This window comes from Bombus pascuorum, chromosome 14 (assembly GCF_905332965.1).
Source record: "Bombus pascuorum chromosome 14, iyBomPasc1.1, whole genome shotgun sequence".
NCBI lineage: Eukaryota > Metazoa > Arthropoda > Insecta > Hymenoptera > Apidae > Bombus > Bombus pascuorum.
Genome location: NC_083501.1, coordinates 2,758,503 through 2,781,340, shown reverse-complemented (window position 1 = coordinate 2,781,340; position 22,838 = coordinate 2,758,503). Strand labels below are relative to the sequence as shown.

Sequence of the window (22,838 nt, the reverse complement as noted above, 5' to 3'; positions counted from 1 at the left end):
AGCTTGGTATTCGTGCTGTGTCGTAAAGAAACCATTACGCGTGCAATAAAATTTGGATACAGGAAAGATAGAAGCGAAAAAATGTCAGCTTTCGATTTTCGCTTTGTGAAATTTAAAATCTACAAGATTCTGAAAGCTCTGAAAGATTACGCTTAGCGGTTACGCGATCGTTCGTGACACTTTGCAATCGTTTTAAAATGTTGCAGCCGTGTTAAGTACGACGACATTATTGAAGATAAACAGTTCGATTCGTCCGTAAGAGGAAAACGTTTGTTCGTCTTCACGCACACAGAAAGTCCATCAAAGGCTGCTCGTAAAAGCGGACAGAGAAACGCGGACACGCGCGAGTGCAAGCTGAACCGAGGGGCGGGGGTCGTTTCACAGGCGAGTAAGTGTTTTCTTCAATCGTATAATTCCACGGAAACAGCGCGCACCGGTGGCTCGTTTCGCGTTGGAGCATCTTCCTGACACGAATGCTAACAGCGCGTAAAACCTGTGAACGTATTTCACACGAAGATATACTCGCGCGTTTCCACGCTTTCTTATTGGCGATCGAGTGCATCGCGTCTCTCCTTCCTGTTTGAACTCTACGACCGAGATAACAGCAATAACTATGATCCTCGATAACTCGATACCTCGAAACGAAGTCGCTTCTCAAACATGACGAATAAATGCCATTCACGGCTGATCGTTACTTAATGTTCGTTAGTATTCGCTTAATCGTTTCTTAATCGCTGTACGACGACTAATCGACGCGCTAGATATTTTACAAAAAATTCGCGTAATACGAAAAACGAATTTAAACGCAGAGTCCTTATCAGAGTTAATGACTGAGTTTCTGACACTCAGCTACGAGAGTACGTGTGTACAACACGAGCGATAAGCATCGTGAAATTAACGGTTCAACGATTGTCATTTACCTTTGCGTTTCTATATTACTTGGATGATATACGTGTTTGATATATTTCATCTTCGGTCCATTAATATTCCCCTCTTTAAGAAACCGTGGCGGTAAGCAGGAAGAAGGAAGGAAATAGAAGGACGGGAGGGTAAAGAACAGCTAGATGATTTCATGGGAAGACAAGTGGGGTCCGCTTGATGCACGTTCTAAGTTCCTCTGGACAAGCGGACTCTCGTTATAGGAACCGGTAACACATTGGACCTTCGTCTTCGGGGGCTAAGTGAAATTCTTGAGAAGTTTAATTTAATTATACCGGGGGCAACCGAAGCGATTAATCGTGACGTACCGAATAACCGAGCTCTTCGTCTTGTACCCGGCGCTATTGGCTTCGCCTTGTCCGTCTTATATCGATTCTTCGGGCGCGAAAACTTTGGTCATACACTAAGGAGGACACTTTGGAACGCCGGCACCACGGCACGTCGTACCACGCCACGCTGTACTGTACCACACCGTGCCGTACCGCACAGAGCGCCGGCGCCGCGTCGAAATTATAATGAGATTAAACCAGAAATGTTGCCTGCCAACACCTTCAACCTGTACCTTTGCGATTAAATCAAGTTGCCTAGTTTCGCAATTGCATCACAATTAGGTTCTATATTTGTCGCGTTGCTTCCGATTTCTCTCACAATACTCTCAATCAGTATTTTATGCTGTTTTTACATTGATTTTCCAAGCGGAACCTTCATGCAGGCTGCCGCATATATATCCAAGTATTTGTAAATGCGCGTAAATTTATTTAATTTCCAGTTTTACATTCAGAAGTTTATCTATATGTTTATAAGTTTTCTGAGCGCTGAGTAGAACCGAATGAATCAAGTAAAAGTGCGGTAAAACCGAACGGTTTTGCGAAAACAATATTCTTCTATTTTCCCGATTAGCAACAAGGTGGTAATAGCAATGCGTGGAAGATTACGAAAAAGTCCGAGGAACTTGTTGCTGGTCGATAAAGTAACAGAAAAGTTTATTCTGCAATTATTTATACCGTATACATACTCGTGTGGCATTTAACAGATTTAAACGACTGAACTCTTGCTACAATGTTACGTATTAAACACATTCGAGACCCATGGAGTAGCATACGCCGTGTCATCGGTATTTTCAGTCAATTTTGTCTGTGTCTGTTCTTACAAGTAGATAACGTTTATACCTGTTACATATGTTGTAATAAATTTCACATGTCGTAGTAATATCGTATATATGTTACTATATAATGTTAATTTTCTCATTCTTCGACTAGGTACCATTACCATTCGCGTGTCTATCTTTTGAAATTTTTGACTTTTGCGATATAATAATTTAAATTTAATTATTTCTCGTCACGTCGTGTTCGACGAGAAACTTTCGTAGGGGGAATTGTTACTCCGTGATACATGTAACCAGATGTTTGTCGTGGAATGTTATTAGCGAAATTACACGAATTAAACCGGCAGACAGTCGCATTTAATGACCCAAGGCATACATACGTATATCGACTGGCGACAGATTTCTCGATTTAACTCCATTATCTTGCCGCCGTGCCGGCAAGGCGATCTTGTTCGTCGCGAGTTAATTAACGAACTGTCAGCCGCGTATTGCGACATTTAATCTTGCGGCACGTCTTTCTCGAATAGAGGCACGTGTATCGCGTTTAATCGCACACATCTGCGATCGAACGACGGAAATGATCATCGGAACGATCGTTCATTTTGATCTGTAAACGTGCAATTCCATTAATCGAAACAACACGATATTTATTCGGAATATGTAAGACCAAAAAGCTCTTGCGAATTGCACGATACGTAACGAAGCAAAGCCCGGCAACAATAAACTAACATTTTTCTCGCAAGTCGATTAAAAATCTTCGTACCGATCGATGTACCTCGTACGTCTATCGCGTTTCGATAGGAAAAGCGAGCGTTTGAGCACTTTTCGATTTCGCAAAATTCTACGTGTCATTTTAATCGCTCCTACTCTCACGCGTTGATTGCGCGGAAGCGCAACAAGCGAAGAACAGCGGATCGTGGTTCGTAAAAATTTGATATAGCAAAAAGATGTACATTTTTGTCCTATCGTACAATACGAATCACCATCTTTGAAATAAAAAGTGAGCAACGTTTGATTATTCGTGTAGAGTCGTATTACCTTCGGTTAAGTTCCGATTGTAGACGACTATAAATAAAAAAATGTACGTTTCACTCTCCTTTCCCTATTCATTCGCAACTGCCGGATCCTCCGGGCCTTCTGGGTACAAAACAAAGTCTATGCTCGTAAAATATTATGTAGGATAAGGAGGTCTTGGCTCTGGGCCACAATCGATGGCGATGCAGGAGTCTGGAAAGTTTATCCGGCCAAAGAGCTTAACGTGGCCACTATCGTCCAAAGCTTCCGCTTTATAAATAAACTTCATCATGACCACTACTTCGTATGTATAGCTTAAGATTTAAATATCGATGCGTACTGTCCGTTTCTTATGCAAGTCCACTGTCTCTTGTTCGCACTGTATCGCGTACATTCGCTTATCCGATGCAGCCAACTTTTATTTTTCTATATTTATTTCGAGGTCGATTCTTTCTTTAATTTACCGTTTGTTCTCTATCGAATGAAACCTGGTTTCCGAAAGCTTATCGTCTGCCTTGCACCGACTATTTCGAAATCATCGAGCGACTCGACAAAACGAGATAAAGTAGGCGTCAGATTCCGCGTCATTTTTAAACAACGAAATCTTATCGTGCAATTTTTCTGAATACACCTACATGTCTACGTTATTTCATAATATTTCAGCGACATCAATGTCAACAGAGGGATCAACAAACCGTGGAATCAAATCTGACGAAACACGGAAGACCGAAATGAAAGCCATGCAGAAAGCGCACATCAAAGGATCCGTATAATTATTTTGTATTCCCCCGCGAACAGCTCGTGAACAATAATAAAACTGAGCGGAAACGTGCAGCGAAATCGTTCTCCACTCTGATGACGAACGAACCATGTCCAAGCTTGTATTGTCTCTAGCTTTGCGTCGATGCCAGATTATAGCTGGTGCAGAAGAACTCTGTCATGTTCAGCGAGGAGAAGCGTACACGCTGTCGTATGTCACCGTGACTCGAGCCAGTGTAAATTCAATTTTGGTCAGCCCGGAAAGCACAAAAGCCACGTTGTTTTTGCGAACACGTCAGCTCGCCGCGTCAACATAGTGGCTACGTGCGTTTTATTACGCGGCTGAATTGCGAGTGTCCTAGATGTTTATTATTTTAATGTTTTATGCAGAAAAAGAGAAAATGTGACGAAGAACGACAGCGGCTATTTTACAGACGCTTTCTCGGCTTTCGACAATTCAATCAAATTGCATATTTCAAGAAAACGTTGAAATGGCAGATCGTACCGACGTTCCGTAGTTTAACCGACTATGCGAGCCCAAGTTCTTACGCAATTTTACGCTTCGTTCGCAACTCAAAAGATTAAACCTCAGAGGAAAATTAACATCTACTTTATAAATAAACTTCGTCATAACCACTACTTCGTATGTGTAGCTTAAGATTTAAGTATCGGTGCGTCCTGTCCGTTTCTTATGCAAGTCCACTGTCTCTTGTTCGCACTGTATCGCGTACATTCGCTTATCCGATGCAGCGAACTTTGATTTTCTATATTTATTTCGAGGCCGATTCTTTCTTTAATTTTCCGTTTGTTCGTCTGTCAAATGCGTTAAGGTTATTGGATGTATGTGAATACAAAGGAACGCGTGGATAGATTGCAAGGTAGAAAATACATATTTTGAATACTAAATTGTAAGTACAAAGTTTGGAATACAATATGAGCTGGTTCAGATCCGCACTCTAGTAGCGTTACCCTATGACTGAAAAACCCCGAAGCTAACGTTGCGTGTGTACCGTTTATGGTTTGCCTTCGACGCAGTCTTTTGTCTATGCGCTATCAATGGCTTCGGTGCTTGAGAAAACTAAAGACCAGATGTAGAGTTTTCTTAGAAGTGGCGACAACAAAATGAAACCTCGTTTCGGAAAGCTTATCGTCTTATAACATCTTCTCGTATGATTACAGTAAAATTCCTTTAAATATAATAAAATTTGGAAATCTAACAAATCTACAGGGAATTCAACCGAATCTTATAAATTCAACATTTCCATATGACACCGATTTTGCTAAAAAAAGCAGCATCGTTTAAAGTTCGCAGCATGTAATCTTAGCGAAGTTTCAGTGACAAGAATCTGATACTACATTGGATTATTCAATAGCGTGTTGGTTCTCCGCGAAATTACAAAGTTAAGTTTTGATATCGTTATAGCTCATCGGATTTTCCATTTTCCAAAACCTACGTCAATACGTATTACCGTCAACGCTATGTATTTCGCGACATTTATGATATTTTCATTTCGGAACAAGATCGAATTATTAAATTTAGCGGGGTTAATTATATTTGATTGAAAGTCACTGATTAGAAAGTAGAAACAGGCGGACGATGTGAATTAGCTTTGGCACCGATCGTGTACTTGCAGTTTAATCGAGTCGACTGGCAAGTTTCTCGGTTGGGAACTTGGCCACGCTCATGAGAATTCGAACGTGGCACGACTGCACGAGTCGTCCATGAATCGCGATCCACGGCATTTCACAATTTACCTAATGGCACGTCCTCGGAATTCTGATAGCCATTATCATCCCGCGAGGTGGCCCTGCTATTCACCTCATGCGCGTGTCGAATGTTCGATATATCTGCGCGATAATTATCAACTACGTTTAACGTCTTATACTATACTTTATTTCGTCCATCTATTGCCTCGAAAGAATTAAAAAGTTTGATTGGACCGTTGTTACGGACTCGCAGGTACAAGTTTTCTACATGGAAAAGAAACTACTATAACCGATGGGAATACAAAGCGATACGAATATTTCAGAGAGACAGTGGGACCGGAACCGAAACCGAAATCGATATTTTCGCTCACTCTGATTCTTCATAGTTGTTAGAGAAAATAACCGCTGTTCTTTGTGATTGTTTCAGAAAATTGATATTATAACAATACGATCCGATATTGATATTACAACAGTTTGCAATTCCTGCGATCCAAAATGCACGTGTTGTGATCTAATTGAAGTTTAACCAGTCGGCTGTTGCGACCTTTTTGAGAAACGCGTACCTAAAATGTGTTACAAAGGAGAGAACAACTACTTTGTTCAGGCTATATACAGTTTCTTTAAAAATAACTATCATTTATATTTTTCTATCCCTTCGTTTTATTCCATCTTGGCCTTCAAGTATTGGAAACGTCTGAAAATTTACGACCATATTTTAGTCTTCGTCAAAATTGCAATTTAAACAGCAAATTCTAACTACTTTCTACGCACGACGAGTATGCTCGTCAGAACGCTAAACGTCGCTGTTTCTTCGTGACGAGTTTACTCGTCAAAAACAGCTAACTGGTTGAAAAAGTTCTCGAGGAAGAATATCGTTGAAGCATCGTAAAAGCGCACGCAGATCGCTCCATTCCAAACCGATCGCTTCTCTTCTCGACGTTTGAAATTTCATTGTCATTTTGCGTTAACGATCGAAATTCGTTCTCGTTATGTAAAATAACGAAGAAATCGCGCGAGAGTTAACAATATAAAATTTGCTACCTTTGACAGAATGGGATCGCATTCTAATCGCTATTCGCTTTTATGTTTGACTATTGACTAAGAATCTGGAGTATCCTGACGGCGCGGCGCGGCGGCGCGAAGGGAAAGCGTATAGGGGCGCGGTAATAAATCGGCGGTTCCCAAGTACCCCGGGGGAATGAGCTGACGAAAATATAGCGGCGGCCCGCAAACTAGGAATTGTTAGTTACTGCGGCTCGCCGTAAAATATATGAGTCGGACGTCCATGAAGCGGATACCCGCAAGCCCTATCCTAGAATGGTGTAGCGGTAGGCTGGATCGAAAATTCACCATTCTAAATTTGCTTCCGTCTAAAGCAGGTTTGTTTCATTCGGTATATGCCGCTTGATCGACACGTTCGAAACGATCGGATAAATTCGAATGCCGTTTGTTTAGGTATATAGCGTTCTCGTTCTAGCGTTGAATTTCTATGCAATCGCGTTCTAAATTCTATTCTGCAACGTGAATTTATCTATTCAACTAGGATTGCTTTGGAGGAACCGAGGGACTAATAATTAATTACCCGTCTGACTTGTTACGACGCGATGTCATTCTCGTTATCGAAGCAGGTCGATTAATTCGGATTTCCGTTCTTGTAAATTTTAACGACAGGAACGAACAGAACGATATACGTATATTTTGAGGGTGGCCGAGTAACATGTAGAAGCGATTCCTCGTGGAAGAATAAGAACAAAATATGGAGTACAATTTTTTCATTTGAGGCTTAGTTTACGAGAAAATCGAGTTTGCAAATTTGTCAGGTATACTTGAACGTGAGCAATTTCGGAGTGGGCAGTAGCGAATAATCGATAGGGGGTTGTTTTACGTGTAAAGATAAGTGGAAAATGTAGAGTACAATTTTTTCGCTCGGCGCTTCATTTTCAAGAAAATAAAGTTCGGAAACGTTCGTTTTAACGGGCCGTTACGCGAAATTATTCTTTTTTCAAACATATCTCTCGAGCCCGACGATATCGAAAATAAAATTGCACGATTTGCACTGAATTTCTCCGTAATAAATTACCAGACGTTTGATAATAATTCCAAAAAAGAAAAAAAAGAAATAAAATAAATTTGCTCGCGATTTATGGGCCATCCTGTATCTTCGAACGATATTATCGAAATGAGATATACTCGTTTCTGTTGGATTCGTTAAATTTTTGTTCTCGAAGCTCGACTTATTCCCGTCCGGTTATGACCAGATATTCGTTCCCGTGCAAGTAGCATGTATCCCATTGTATCTGTTAAACTCGCTTCATCGTTAACCCTATACAATATTCATGCAGAAGATCTCGCCTAAAGTTATTTCGCCGCCTATTCCGCTGTCGAGCTGTCTCGTTCGCGATAATCTACTAAATATCCCTGTCAGCAGTGCATATTATTATCGGCAAAACACAACGAACAGGCCGTCAACGAGGCTAGGATGTTGTTGTTCGAAGCCACAACCTACACACGCATACACGGTCAACAGCGTAGCATCGTTTAATAATTAACAATGCTCGGAATATGTAATGGCCGGTTTTCGGCATCGCCTGAAACGCAATCAAAAAGTTTTCGCGGCGGTGCACGGTCCTACTTCCGGCTAATATCCGTACAACCAATGAAGCAGAGATGGTTCCGCGGCCTGACAATTTCCAATCAGCGCACGGAAATGACACGTTCCTATAATATTTCGCGGCAAAGCGACGCGACGTCGCGCGTCTTCTACACCGCGCCGACTCGACACGACGCTCGGCGTTCGTCCGATGTTTTTGGCCATCTCAGACGGATACGAGATACCTGGAAAATGTCAGCCACATGGTGAATTATTCCGTTACTTTGTATGCCGGCTCGACCAACCACTTCGGCACCTTATGCACATACTTTTTATTCTCGCGTTAACTGTTAATCTCGCGAACGTGCTTCGTTCTAGGATTACAAGATACTACGTTACCTGGAAGCAAAGGATTTCCAAAGAATCTGCAAACATATCGTTAGACTGCGTAACAAAAATTTCAATTATATTACTTAGAGATTTAAGTCTGACGTCCTTAGGTAACTGCACAGAACAGGAATATAGTGGGTTGGCAACTAAGTGGCTGCGGTTAGTTGCCAACCCAGAATATATAGAAAGTCATAGTTCTAAACATCCGATGAAATTAAGTCCTGCAACGTTCGTTTGAATTAAATATCGCAGTTGGTATACGTGCACTGTACGATCTTCTGTCGTCGATGGGTATTAATGAACAATGGTAACGAAGACGTAATACAACTGTAGACGTACAAATGTAGATGTATGGTTGGCCGAGAACGTCTGCTATTCCAGCCATTATTCAATCGCGGGAACCAGATAGCACTGTGATCGAACACGTACAACGTTTTTCCCTGTCCCAATGCCTATCTAAACTCGCTAGAACGTATTCAAGATCCGTCCAAGGTGTTCTGGAATCAATATCCTGAATATTGGCGTTGATGGATTTATAGTTTCGAATGACATGGATTTTACAAGGAGAATTATAGAACAGAATTGCGAACTGACATGAGAAATGTTTTAGGGCTTAGGGGATGAAGAAAGCTCGAAGATTTCATCCGACCGAGCGTTCTTTCATTTCCGACGCAAGGAATATTTTTCTTCAATTTAAGTTGTTTCTCTTTTTTATTTATACCATCGTCAAATTTCCTCGTTAAAAACACTGGAATTACTCGATCGAGTCTACTTTGCAACTAGTCGACACATTTTACATTTTACGGTACATTTTACCAACTCCGCTTGTCTGCTGCCTCTTTCGAGTCTCCGATGTAAAAGAATACGAAGGATGTCAAAGGAGTCTTTGCTGTATCTACCATAGTTTTTCAAGCAGAAATTTCTAATCTCACCTCGTATGGCGTAGAAACAACGACGATAGAATATTTATTGCAAGTTTGCAACATAATCCCTTTGACTGTGCTCGTAGCTAGGTACACGCTTTCTTCTGAATTAATATCCAAGGCAAAGTTGAAATAGTATTAAACGGTTTGGAGTTGCGATTTTCGAGTGATTTGCGCAAGATATTTTCTAAATCGATTTAAATAATGCGACGTTTCGAACTTTAGTTTGTTAGAAATACATAGTCGTGCGATATCGACCGTTCTGAATCATTTTGTTAAATCTTGAGCTAGAGTCGGTAAAGACCGCAGTTTGAGAAACGAGTTTGTAATACAAATGGAACTTAATAAAAGGAGAGAAATTAATTTTGTGAAATTCAGCGATAAAAATTGATAATTTGGAGGAGGGAAAATGTCGTAATTTGTAGGAAACGAAAGATCGTCGTCCAGTACCGAGCAATTATTTAATTAATAGATTTATAACGTTGAAGAAAAGACATTTAGATATTAGAATACACAGTTTTGTTCAAATTTGATTTTTACGTGTACCACGAGTAAAGTAATTAATATTTTCTTGGTAGGTGCATTCGACGTGTGCCCAACCTTCACATTCGTCGTGTTTAGAGCATTGAAAGCCTTAGCGGCCTGTTTCTGGGTCATTTTATTTTCGAGCAGTAGCTTCAAAGCCGCATTCACGTTCTTCTCTGCCCATTTTCCTTCCGCTTTGGAATTTCAGACATTTTTCCGCGGCAAAACGTGGAAGGAAGATTAAACGAACGTCTTCTAATTTAATTTCAGTTTCCAACAGATCGAACTTATAGATAAAAAAAATTTCATCTGTGTCGATCCTCGCTGAAACGTCTTACGTCTGAAACGTTTCAGATCATAATGTACGTAACGCATAAAGAATACTGAAAAATGTTAATTACGCTTAATAGACTAGATACAGTGTACGTAATAGAGAAAAATCATTTGCTTAGCCGAGGAACAGAGAATCGTCTGTAGAAAATAAATTTTAATACTCGGAATATCAACGTATACGTGTAACGTGTTAGAACAGTAAGAATAATGGAACATTATCTGCCCCATGTATTTCCCGAATTATTTTATGACCACGATCCTACAAATATCGTATAATACGTACAAGTTGATAGTTTAGAAATAAAAAATAAAAGAAATATAGATAGTATTCGTACAATGGACAGCGTGTTCGAGTAGGCGAAAGTACAACTGCAATGCAAACGATGCGAAGCGTGAATTTCCATTAATACAGCGTCATATCCGTCACGTAGGCGCGAGAAAATTGTATTTAACGGTACCTAACGCGATGTATATTACAAAAGTCGTTCATTTCGACGGAATTATACGTTAACGAAGTAAATTATACGAACAATACGATCGATTCCGCAATTTATTACACCGGCTGTCGCTCCGCCGATAATTAAGGTAATTTCATCTAGTTAACGTTAATTATAAGGGATTCATATTTAATATTTTCTCATCACCTGGAACAAGTGAAACGTTCCGTTGAACGTTCCGTGATAATCGTTATTGCCTTAATTGGATGCATTCCATCATTCAACATTTTCCAGATGCCTCCCTGTAATTTCGCAATTGGATAATGAATCGAGTCTCCGTTCCATTTATGTGGCTGTAGAATGCCAAAAACGTTTTTAGTCTTGCCGTGAAAATGCGGTAACAGACGTTTGCCATTGCGTGTTCCGCGAAACTGTTTTTACGCGGGTCATTCGGTTGCGAATGTTTAGCTCCGCTCTTCAAACTTTCGCATACTTGGCCGATACGTCCTCGTTTTTACGAAACAGCTTCCTCAGTTCCCATTGATACGAGCAAAGTTTCCTTTTCGGACGTCCATCAAGGGCAGAGACGACGAAACGGAACCGCAAATCGATTCGTAGCCTCGCGATCGCTCGATCGCTCGTTCGGATCTCGCGTCTTATCGCGTTCTCGCCTCGATTAACTTTACGCGTTGGCAAATTTATTTTACAATCGTGCGAGATCCTTTCGTTCTATACTATTGCCATTTGCTACTGTTCATTTGGTGCAAGGAAAGAGGTCGGTTCGCTTGTTCGCCGAAAGGAGAAACGTTAAGGCACGAGCGATTACTGTCGGCAGAGCCGTACGGCGAAAAGCCAAGGAGGCGGAGATAGCGAATAATTAAACACGGTAATGTCTGAACATTAGAGCAGATGATGACGTCATCAAACCCGGAGCCACCCTCGAGAACAGCCTCTATCGAGAAAGCCTCGTGAAATTTGCCGTCCGTGCAACCCTCGACCAGGTTAAGGAACGGGTTTCAGCGGTATTACCGTCATTACTCTTACCCTTGCTGCCACCTTTTCACCATGACTTAATATTTTTCCAGTTGAAAACATATGAAAATAAAGGTAGAGTCGTTGGGATACTACTTTGTTGGCCAAGTAGAAATTTTCAACTGTGCCAACGGTACAACGAATAACTCGACGATATTACGCGATAAATGGTATAAAAGCTAATTAAACCGGATAGTCAAACTTCGATATCGTACTTCAGCTTCTCCTAAAGATGTAGGTTTCTTAGGTTTCTTAAACCTAAAAGCAAGTCGTTTTCGAGATTTTAAACACTTTTACATTCGCTTTGACATTTCCAAAGAACGATCGTTACTCGTATTTTGCCGATAGGAGTTTCAGGAACAGTTTGGTTGGGATATGTCGAAGTAATTACTCGAAGAAAAGCTCTACGTCTTTATTTATGTATATCCGTGACCCGGAGACCGCTATTACGCAGAATAGAATTTAGCGAAACAAAAATATTCTAAATAAGGGGAGGTCCATATTATTGTGCCCTTGAATATAAATTATGTTTTGGGTTACAAGGTCTAGGAAAAAAGGAACTAATAAATAGATTTCTACAGGGTGCGCCGTTAGAATCCGGACAAAAGAAGTTTTGTGCAGAAAGTTGTTTATTTAAGTCAATACACAAAAACACATGAAAATGTTGTTATATCTCATTTAAAGGGTCCTTGCTGAGAACTTTTATTCTATGTAACCACCCTCTGCCTCTATGACCTGCTCTATTCTTGCTCTAAAGCGCGAGCACGCTGACTTCAACTGGTCGCGTTTAATTGTCGCGAATTCTGACTCGATAGCAGCTCGTAGGGAGTTGACGTTGGGGTGCCTGCATTTATTAGTTTGTCTCTCGATAACGCCCCACACGTAATAGTCCAATGGGTTTAGGTCGGGACTGTTAGGAGGCCAGAAATCTTTCGACCAAAACATGTCCACATTGTCAGAGAGCCAATTTTGAACAAGATGACTTGTGTGAGCAGGTGCGCCATCTTGTTGAAATAAATACGGCCTTCCAGAAGCCGTAATTTCCATCCACGGCTTTATTACTGTCTTCAGGACCTCCAAATAAACCTCCTTTGTGATTCTTTCGCCTTTTTGGAAGAAGTGCGGAGGCATGACGTCGCCCTCACTTGAGACAACGCTCAAAACGTGAACACTTGCTGGAAATTTGGTTTTGCCCACAACAAAATTAAATTACCGTCGATCTTGGGTAGCTAAAGAATTTTATAATTTCGACCGGCGTTCTCCCGGCGCGAAGACTTTCTATAATCGCCGCTCTTCTATCGTATTCCGGGTTTTGCTTAACGAGTTCTGTCATTTTGAGGTTATAGAAGACTTATTGACATATTTAACTAACTTCAGAGTCAATCAGCACAAACATCTGAATTCTAATATGGTGGGAACTACAAATTGAATTCTGTCCGAATTCTAACGGCGCACCCTGTATTTATGTTTCTTGTAGCCTTTACTCAGAGCTATAAAGCTAACTTTTTTGGTAATATCCTTTTGCTAGAAATATATGAACGTGTTCCCCATCGGTTTTATTGTATCGTAACACTATGAGAGTAATAAACTTATACCTTTATTTATTTAAATATATTTTTCTATTACAAATCCATCCACTCGTCCTTCTATCAGTCAACCTCAACAGGATATACGTACATCACGGTAAATCGCAATCACGTAATAAGATAGCGTCAGCATGACTTATTTCAATATCGAGTAGGCAAACATCCTTTATTTATTATCTATGGATGAAAGTTGCAAATAAGCTCAGCGTCTTTATCGGCGAGCTTTCCTCCAAGATGATGTCCTGCGGGTTCCGACAGTCCATCGTCACAGTATATACACTGTACGTACATAGATATATCGATGCAACAGGAGAGTATCCTTGAGTAAGTTTCCAGCATTTTTCTGATACTTGGTCAGTGTGTCAGACAAAAATTGCACGACGTCCAGGGTTGATATACGATACTCTTGTGCGTCTGACCTTGCGGGTACTCTGAAACCTCCTGTCAACCACATGTTAAAATTCTTTAACGGATACCTCAACTTTTTATTACATGTTCTTGCAGCTGATATTTATATACCTTATTACATATCTTTGAATTTCAAAATTCGACGTACTGCCGACATCAGCGTTATTCCATGTACACCACAGGGACGCGTAAAGTTATTTTTCATAATGCTATTAGCCGCGTTACATCGTCGAATCACAAGGTCACAGTTTACTAATATCCCAGAACAAGGAATAAAATGATAAACGAATAAGAAACGAAGGTATCCGTTGACAAATTTTAACGTGTCCTACACAGGAGCTTGCAAGGTCAGTTACACAACGCCACATTATATCCCCTTCGATATCGTGCAACGTTTGTACAAAAGATATTCTTGTATCGTTCGTGTCTGTCCAGATATTTGTGCAGTTCGAGATAAACCGGACACACTGTACACATAGAAACAACAAACACTCGTACATCTCGATATTCTGTCAGAAAATTTACGATTTACTTTGGAAACAGATACACCTGCGACGTGCCCGGAAGTCTATAGGTATACCACTCTGCTCTAATTATCGTTCAGTGCGAATGTTTAGCATCTTTTGTTCGAACCAGGCAAAAGAAGCAAAGTACTTTTCATTTTCGGAAGAGGTCTTAAATCACGACCGCGCCAGAACGTAACGTAGGGCGGAAATTCGTGCTCGACCGTAATTTGCACGGATCGCGGACCAAGCTGCTGGGACACGAAAACGCTCGGCTGCGCCGCCACCCCTGTGAAAAGAGCATGGAGAGGGATAAAATGTCACGCGGGGTGAAGCGCATTACCATACGGTACGAACCTGGAACGTATATAAGACTGGCTGTTCGGACGGAGGGCCCAAATTAATTATTCTCTAACAGCTTCGAATGAGACTCGCTCGTCCTCTCTCTCCGTCTCTCTCGTTGCTTTCCTTCTGTCGTCTTTCGTTGCAAGCTCATTGTGTTTTCTACGATCGCGGGACTCCCGATGCAGTGACTCGCTTTTCAGCACCAGAGAGCGAGAGAAAGAGGAAGAGGGAGGAGGGAGAGTGTGTGTAACAACTGCATTCACCGCTGGAAATGAAATTTTTCTAATCACGTCCAACTTCAAAATCAAGATAGGTTTCCTTTACTTTCATATCATCGTTCAACCAACTAAGGTAACAATCGAACACGTAGTGGAAAAATTGTAATGTTATAACTTCACGATTGCGTGTCGGACGAATAACGAAACTAGTAATCGACTGGTTCGATCCTGTGGTTCTGTTTTATGTATCTTCTCTGAAGAAATACGATGCTGTGATACACGATGATTTGACGAAATTAGTTTACAATTTGTCGTTTGTTTAGAGGCTCGTATCAGGTAAAAATCATCGATGCGAAATAATAAATTCTATATCATGGAATATTCGTTTTACAGAGCGTAATTTCAAACGAGAGTCTACATATTTTCACGAATCCTCGTACTGTTAGGCGCGTTCGTTGATTCTCTCTCGTCGATCTAACGATAATTTTATTCGATTTATAGCCAAACACCGAAATGTCGTTCGACCACTCTCCATCATTTAAGCACTCTTGAACGAATCATTTTTGATCACGTCGAAACAATTTTAATATATCTTTCCGCCTTTTCTCGGATCGATTTTTCGCTCCGGAAAAAAGCACACTTTCCAAAAACGTAATTTTCTGGAATGTTTCGGCGCGGCAAACGAAAACCATGAGAATTTCAGGAAACAACGGGGAAAGCCGGAGTTGCATACAACTCGGCAACATTTCCGATTTCAACACAGACAAGACACATTTTCCACGGGATGCAAAAGCGACCAGCAGCATTGGCTTGCAGACAGAGTACGAAGGGTGGTGGGCTGCGGGTTTACAGGGGCGAGAAACGAGGATTGCAAGGGGTTGTGACCCAACAGTCGCGATAGTCGTAGTCGGTCGCTTTGCTAGCGATCGGCAGTAACAAACGGGTCAGTGGAGCGGCAAACGTTTATCCCCGCTATTCTGAATCGTGATCCTTTTTGCGCGGCTAACTTTGAAATATGAATGAAAGGAAGTAACGTTTTTCCGTGCGGCCTTGACGACTAAGAAAAATATTTCCTATGTCCTGGATCGACGATTGCCAAAGAAACAAATCACAGCGGCATTGCTTTATCGAGTCGTGTAAGTGAATTTTGCTCATCGAATCGATCGGTTAATTATATTAAAAAGCGCCTTTGATCATAAATATTTGCAGGTTCTTTGCGAATTTGTTATTTCCTTTATAATCGACTTATCGCTTGTATGGCGTTGAATCGCTGAAAAGTTTCGGTCAAAGAGCCACGCACGAAGGGGCGAATCGAATTTATGTTCAACTGTTAAGTCACTCGTGACGTCATGTTACGTTTTGGTAAATTTTACACCTCAACGTTCGACAACATCTCCGTATAAAATGAAAATGCATGTGGTTTATGTTGGCAACTAATCCCATAGAGGAACTTGTAAATGTTCGTCAGCGTTGTACCGCGATTTTATGGAAATCAATATACAGGACACACGGGATATACAAGGCAAGCTGCGTGGAGTTTTATATTATACTGGTATCGCGAAAACTGTTCGTTTCCTTGTGTATATCGAAGGGACGAAAATAAATTACGTTCTGGTCAATATCTTCTTTTACCTTAAAATGCCATTTCCAAGTTGGACGAGTGGTTGAGCGCATAGTTACCATTTACCGCGGCGAGTAAGATAGAGAAATTAGTGGAACGTGAATTTTGGGCACACGGTAAATTCTATAATCAGAGAAACTACGAGCAAAAGCTTCTCCAGGAAACCACGATAATTGATCCGAATTACAATTAGTATATTGTCTGAATGTTGTTTTGTAGTATACCGGCAAATTCAATTGGGAAATTTGCTAGTGTTGCGGGAACTCGATGTTCGATAACATTCATCGAAACCAAAGGACGTAGAAACATATCGATAATTAATTTATGAGTTTCGCTTTGCAAATTGTGATGCCATGACGTATGCTGCTATGCGGTCTGTTCGAAGAAGTCGAACAATCGCGAAACGCTAAACAAGGACTAACGTAATTTCGAGATTTTCTTTCGCTAATCGTTTCAATTTGATCGAATCGATATCGTCTATCCATTCGAATACAATTCGATAATTATTCGACTTTGATAATTGAAATTTGCCGAAAGTATTAGCATAATCAGGATACAACGAAACCGGTCGTGTCGCTATTCAACAAGCAAAAATATGTTTCCCAGGAATTTAATATTTCAGGAGAAATTATACTTTCAGATGAGAATAGAGGATCGACGGTCGCTCGAATCAGAAATGCAAATTCATTTTCAACGATACTCCCTCAGAAAAATGTAAATTGATTTCCTGCCACTACAGGATTGGATAGTTCCAAGTATATCGATTCTCTTCTCCATCTTTATTACTTTCCACCGCTATAACACGATTAACGCTATTAGCTAGCTACTCATACTAGATTAATAAACGCGTTTCATTACGTATTCATATTTCCATTCGTTAGTTCATTTCGTTATTCCTTCGTTATTTATCGTTTAACACTTTGATTGCCACGTTGGTCATATATGACAGATCACAGATTTTTCCTCTGACGTCACGGTGGTTATTGATGACCACCAATAAGATAAAGGTTCCATTAGGGGAGAATGTTGTCTTACATCGTTAATTATTTTGCCATTATATCCTTTGAATAATAAAAATACTCCCGTGGCGTCCTGAGCGAAACGTGTGATTTTAGCGTGGCAGTCAAAGTGTTAATTCCATGATTTTTCGAATCGTAAGCCAATCGATCAGACACGGAGGATGACGAAGGGAATGTGTTCTATCTACCTGATAAACATCCTACTTTCTTCGGTCGTGTCGTGAGCAGAATTTTTCTTCGAAACTCGCGAGACACTTCTCTTTGAAGCTTCTGGGAATATCCAGTTTCTACCAAACACACATATTTGTAATAACATTTCAATAACCGAATGCCAATTATACTTTATATAACATTACTTGTGCGCAAATATCGTGAACAGCAAATAATTAAATACGGCGGAAACCATGAACAACTGTACGAAGAATATGGGTTTACATAATTACCTGTATTCGAGTGATAAAGCAAGAGACGAAGAAAGGAAAAGGATGGGAAATGTGATTGCAACGTAAAGACTTGCCATGAAACGTGGCCAAAGTTAATCCGTGCATTTTCGAAACACCAGTCATATTCCGGATGTCGCTTTCAACTTGCGCTTCCTGTTATTAGAGAAACAAATGAATTCTGCTGATGTTCGTTTATCAAGGACAGATGCGGAACGCCCAGGAAACATTCCTCCACGATTTTGTACGATGAATATTCATTCCCCCTAAGCACACCTGTATCTGCCCGTTCTGTCTAACTCTATACTTAGAATCAATTAGAATGATACATGATTCGCGTGCGATGCTCTCATTATGAATGGCTGTTCCAGGCTTGTCGGAAGGCAACCGCAGATTATAAATTTATCGAGTTATCGCTGGCGAAGAAAAATTGCGTCTACGTGCCCACCCATCCTCGGTTTACTCTCTCGTTGCTATGCTTGTCGTGTGGGATCATTCGCTTTCGTGTTTCAACATCGTTCAAATATCCTATTATTGCCTTTTCACGTTTCAACAAATTACAATCAAAGTTCGACAAAAGTCTTACCGAGACTATCCTGTAAGTTCGCTCAACTTTTGCTACCTCTACAACTTCCTCGCCGTGCGTTATGTTTTCCATCTCCTTGTTACGTACTTATTATACTCTTATACATATACGCACACGTGCGACGTATTCTATTGGGTTGGCAACTAAGTGGTTGCGGATTTTGTCATTAAGCGGTATTGACAAAATCCGCAACCACTTAGTTGTCAACCCAATATTATATCTCGACGAATTCCAAAGAATTGGCCATCGCTTGGAATTTTCCGATGGTTGGTTAAAAAAGATTGTATGTCTTCTCCACGGTGTCCTAAATTCTGGTAAAGCTAGTAATATTTTTTTGGTAAAAATCTTATAATTATTCTATATGTTATAGTATACGATGCCATTCATCGATGATGTCATTTTTGGCAAAAGCTAGAAAAGAAACGTAAAGATATAATTTAACGGAAAATAGAAATTGCAATGAAGACACGCGCTTTTTAAATAAATAAAATTAAAATTGACGAAACTTCTTCGCCAGTTCCACGTTGATAGTTCGTATGACTGCCATTTTTTCGAATTACTAAAGTGCGATTTGACATTGTCAAAATTAAACGTTTTCTAACGTTTTCCTATCGACAGACTCCCGCGTTTTCTTCACAGAGTTTGATAATTCACCGATGGAATTATATCGCCTGCGGTTGGCATGAACTTTCCTTGCAATTGTTCCCCAAACATTTTCCATGGGATTCAAATCTGGAGAAGAAGTTGATCCCGTTAAATCCTTGATATTCCTCTATACAGCAGCCACTGTTTCCTGTATTTCCACGTGTCAACAGGAGCGTCGTCGTATTGTTAAATAAAATTATCATCTTGAATGTTTTTTTGCAAATGGTATTAAAGCCATTTTCACATATTTCGCGTTTCGTTTCTAATTTTCCTAAAATGCTACCGTACGTAAACTTGTCATCAGGATGGGACAAATATGAAATTTTACAAAAAAGTATATACAGTGGCTTTATGGAAATTTCGGCCAGTGTGTAACATATTTGATCGTTTGATCGATGCGTAAGCGTGCCAACGCTAACCCAAACTAACGTTGCCTCGTTTTCGCGAATAAGACGAAACATTTCCAAGCTGGCAATCGCAGATCGGTCGATTCTTGACCAACGGAATGAATCACGATCACCCAGACATTGTGAAAATCGTGCAAGTGCACGCGCGTCGTACGTCATTGACGCACGTCCGATGATAAAGTCCTTTACATGTTTGTGCACAGTTACATTGCGGAACAACGTCGATGACGTTGGGATATTGCACGCTTTTTGTTAGACCGTTGCTTGCCCATCCCGGTAATCAGTTTAATTGTAATTGGAAATCTGCCAAATGAACTGTAATCCGAGATCGAATGCGCTCGCCATAATTTAACCGAGACCACTTTGGTCGAATGATATAACGTAGATCAAGAATGACGCCGCTGACAACGCAAAACTACTCCGCAGAGAATTAACGCCGCAATTCGAGCGTGGTCAGTAACTCACATGTTTCCGTATTATTCGGCTATTTTAACGCGTTCGTCAACCATTTATCTGTTTAAAGTATTTTTTAAGTGGCTCTTAGGTATCGTTAAAATGACATACTCATGCGATTCCTATGCGCGTCGTAGTACCAGTACTTTTCCTAATTTTCAACGACTTTCAATGCACGTATCTAGTTATTGTTAGCTAACGCGTTCGATCTGGTTGGCGTCCAGCTTTTTTCGTTTCAAGTCCGATTTTTTTGAAAATAAGGTGCCTCGATCGAAGAAGATTAAAAGACTCTACTCTACGTTTCCTTGGAACGATTTCTGTTGCTTCCAGAATTATATACAGTTTCGCACTTACGTCGTTGCTTTTATCCACCAACGCACTAGACGATGATGAACAAAATGGAGATAACAGATAACAGTTTCTGTATTTGTTGCGACAACGCGGCAGTAGACACGGGAGTTGATGCGCTGCGCTGTGGTGTAGGCTACGTGGTACGTGCAGTCGTCCTAGCTACTGCAATAGTTTAACAGATTCATGGCCGCATTTGCAATGCATCGAAAAACGATGGCATTCAATTCGAGCGGCATGTTTGGCTCGGCCAGATATTGAATTCTACGCGTTCGACTGGCCGGACTACGACGGCACGATTTAACTTTTAAAACGTTTAAGCGTCGCGCTGTTTGCCCGTCGCTTCTTTCGTCACGCGACGCCAAGCGACGCCAAGCATCGCGTCGTCGCGTAACGAACGGCTTTTATTTGCCCATTGCGTTCATCCCCGTTGTTACAACTTCTATACTTCGTACTTGTTTTCTCGGACGTAAAAATGCCAAGTCGTCCAGTGTAGTTTTCCTCTCTTCAACTTTTATTTCTATCGATTTTTCCTCAACTATTAGGTTGTCCGAAAAGTGTCTTTCTTCTACAAACATGTCTTTTATAACAACGCATCTTTATATGAAACATGGAACCTAATCTATCGATAATCTTGTGATCTTTATTTTGATAGAACAAAATAATCGTACGTAATTCGATAAAATAATATAAAACGAAAAATGTGCATCCATTATTTCTTTGTAAAATGAAAACATCTTTTCGGACGGCCTAATATTTCCCGTTACATTGGAAATTATATAATTACACGCTTTTAAAGCGTGTTTCTCCGCGATAAATAAAATTTAATATCCCATTTGCTTTTTGTTTCGGTAACGAGTTATCACTCGTTAATCGTCAACTGTAAATCACTCTGCAAAGCAATTAAGTGTAACGAATATCGAATAATCGGGTTTAACGATTAACCGTACGTGTTGTACGATAATTAATCGCGTTACATTTCGCTGAATCTTTCGCCGATTAAGCGTCTCTGTTTTTTAATCCAAAGGTCTATGCCGATGCTTGTATTCCATCTGATATCATACTCTCGACCGAACAGGCAAGCGGAGCAACGCTATGCACGCAAACCAATAACATTCATCCTCCTGCGACTTTCTACATATATACTACGCCTATATATACAGTATGCAGGCCCAAGTGTAATAAAAATACAATGGACAAGCGGTGATTCCTTATGCAAAGACGCATATAAACTATAGCACAGATTTTTTTTTTAGTCTGACTCAGTACTCGATGAAATTTGGCAAACCAATTTTGACACTGCCTTTCTTTCGAGGCTTCGTTTCCATATACGGCACGTAACTTCTTGTGTGCTTGCGACGCGTTCTTGCCTCTTTGGAAATAATACAATAAAATATGTCTGAAACGCGCGCCTTGTTCTTTCGTTTTTAAATTGGCCTAAAAACGAAACTACATAACTGATCGATACAATCTTTTTACCAAATTAAAGGTGGAAGTCCAAACAGCAAGAAAACAATATAGTCGAGGTGCTTTGAACACGTTGACGAAAGAAAAGAATGTGCAAAGACCACCTACTGACAAAATCCACAGTAACTTAGTTGTCAAGCCAATAATCGATTTTGCACCAATATAATTGACAATAAGATACTATAATATTGCCTTTATTGATAATATCCACGGTTACCTTTTACAGGATATTCGAGTTACTGGAGTTGTTTGAGTTGCAACGTCAGTTTCATTGGATAAGATGTTACAGGAAATTTTATTAATAATTCATTTCGCGGTATTTTCGTTGACTGTGGCCACGAACTAAGATAGTAGAGGGTAAAGATGTTTATTAGTAATGGATTTAGAGGCAGAAAGGTGAGAAGAGAATGTTAGGAAAAGGCAAAGCGTTCGTATAATAGATGGCGATTTGCGGTTATTGTTCGCAAGGGTTGATAGTGTTTCACAATCCTCTTAGCGGCTCACAACCGCTTTTCCCACGAAATGTCACTATTCGATACCGCCACACCACCTTACCATCGGAAATTACGAAAGCTTTAACGGAGATGAGTGCGCTTACGTTAGTACCGAGTGCTACGCACACCACAACGATCTGCAGAGTGTTTCACAGGATGTAATTAAAGGTTTAACCAGAAACGATTCCGTGGAAGGATGTTACGCATACTGTACCTACGTGCAAAGTAGTTAACTTTCAGAGCAGAACATAACGTATGGTAAATACGTACGCGCGCAAAAGCTTTTAATACAATTTCTGCGAAAGCACAAAAAATATAACACAAAGAACAGAAATAATGGTCATTAACACGTGGATAATGAACGTACAATAGATAATAATAAACACGTGCTCCGTGTCCGACGAGTATGTTCGTTTACTTTTTGCCACAGACTTGCTCTTCAAACAGCAAATTGGCAAGTCGAAAATTGACCTACGCGATTCGCTACGTAACAGTTTCCTAAATAACGTAATCACGATAGATAAACGTAATCTCGTAACGTTCC

At 40.4% G+C, this 22,838-nt stretch overlaps 2 long non-coding RNA genes across 2 annotated transcripts in view; one reads left to right on the top strand and one right to left on the bottom strand.

Moving 5' to 3' along the window:
- Positions 1–22,838, bottom strand: part of LOC132914285 (uncharacterized) — a 92,666-nt gene that overhangs the window by 8,027 nt on the left and 61,801 nt on the right. The gene's annotated exons all lie outside the window — the stretch shown is intronic.
- LOC132914288 (uncharacterized) lies at positions 53–1,540 on the top strand. The gene is made up of 2 exons (XR_009659554.1): positions 53–388; positions 1,001–1,540. It is a non-coding gene; the product is annotated as an uncharacterized LOC132914288 (long non-coding RNA).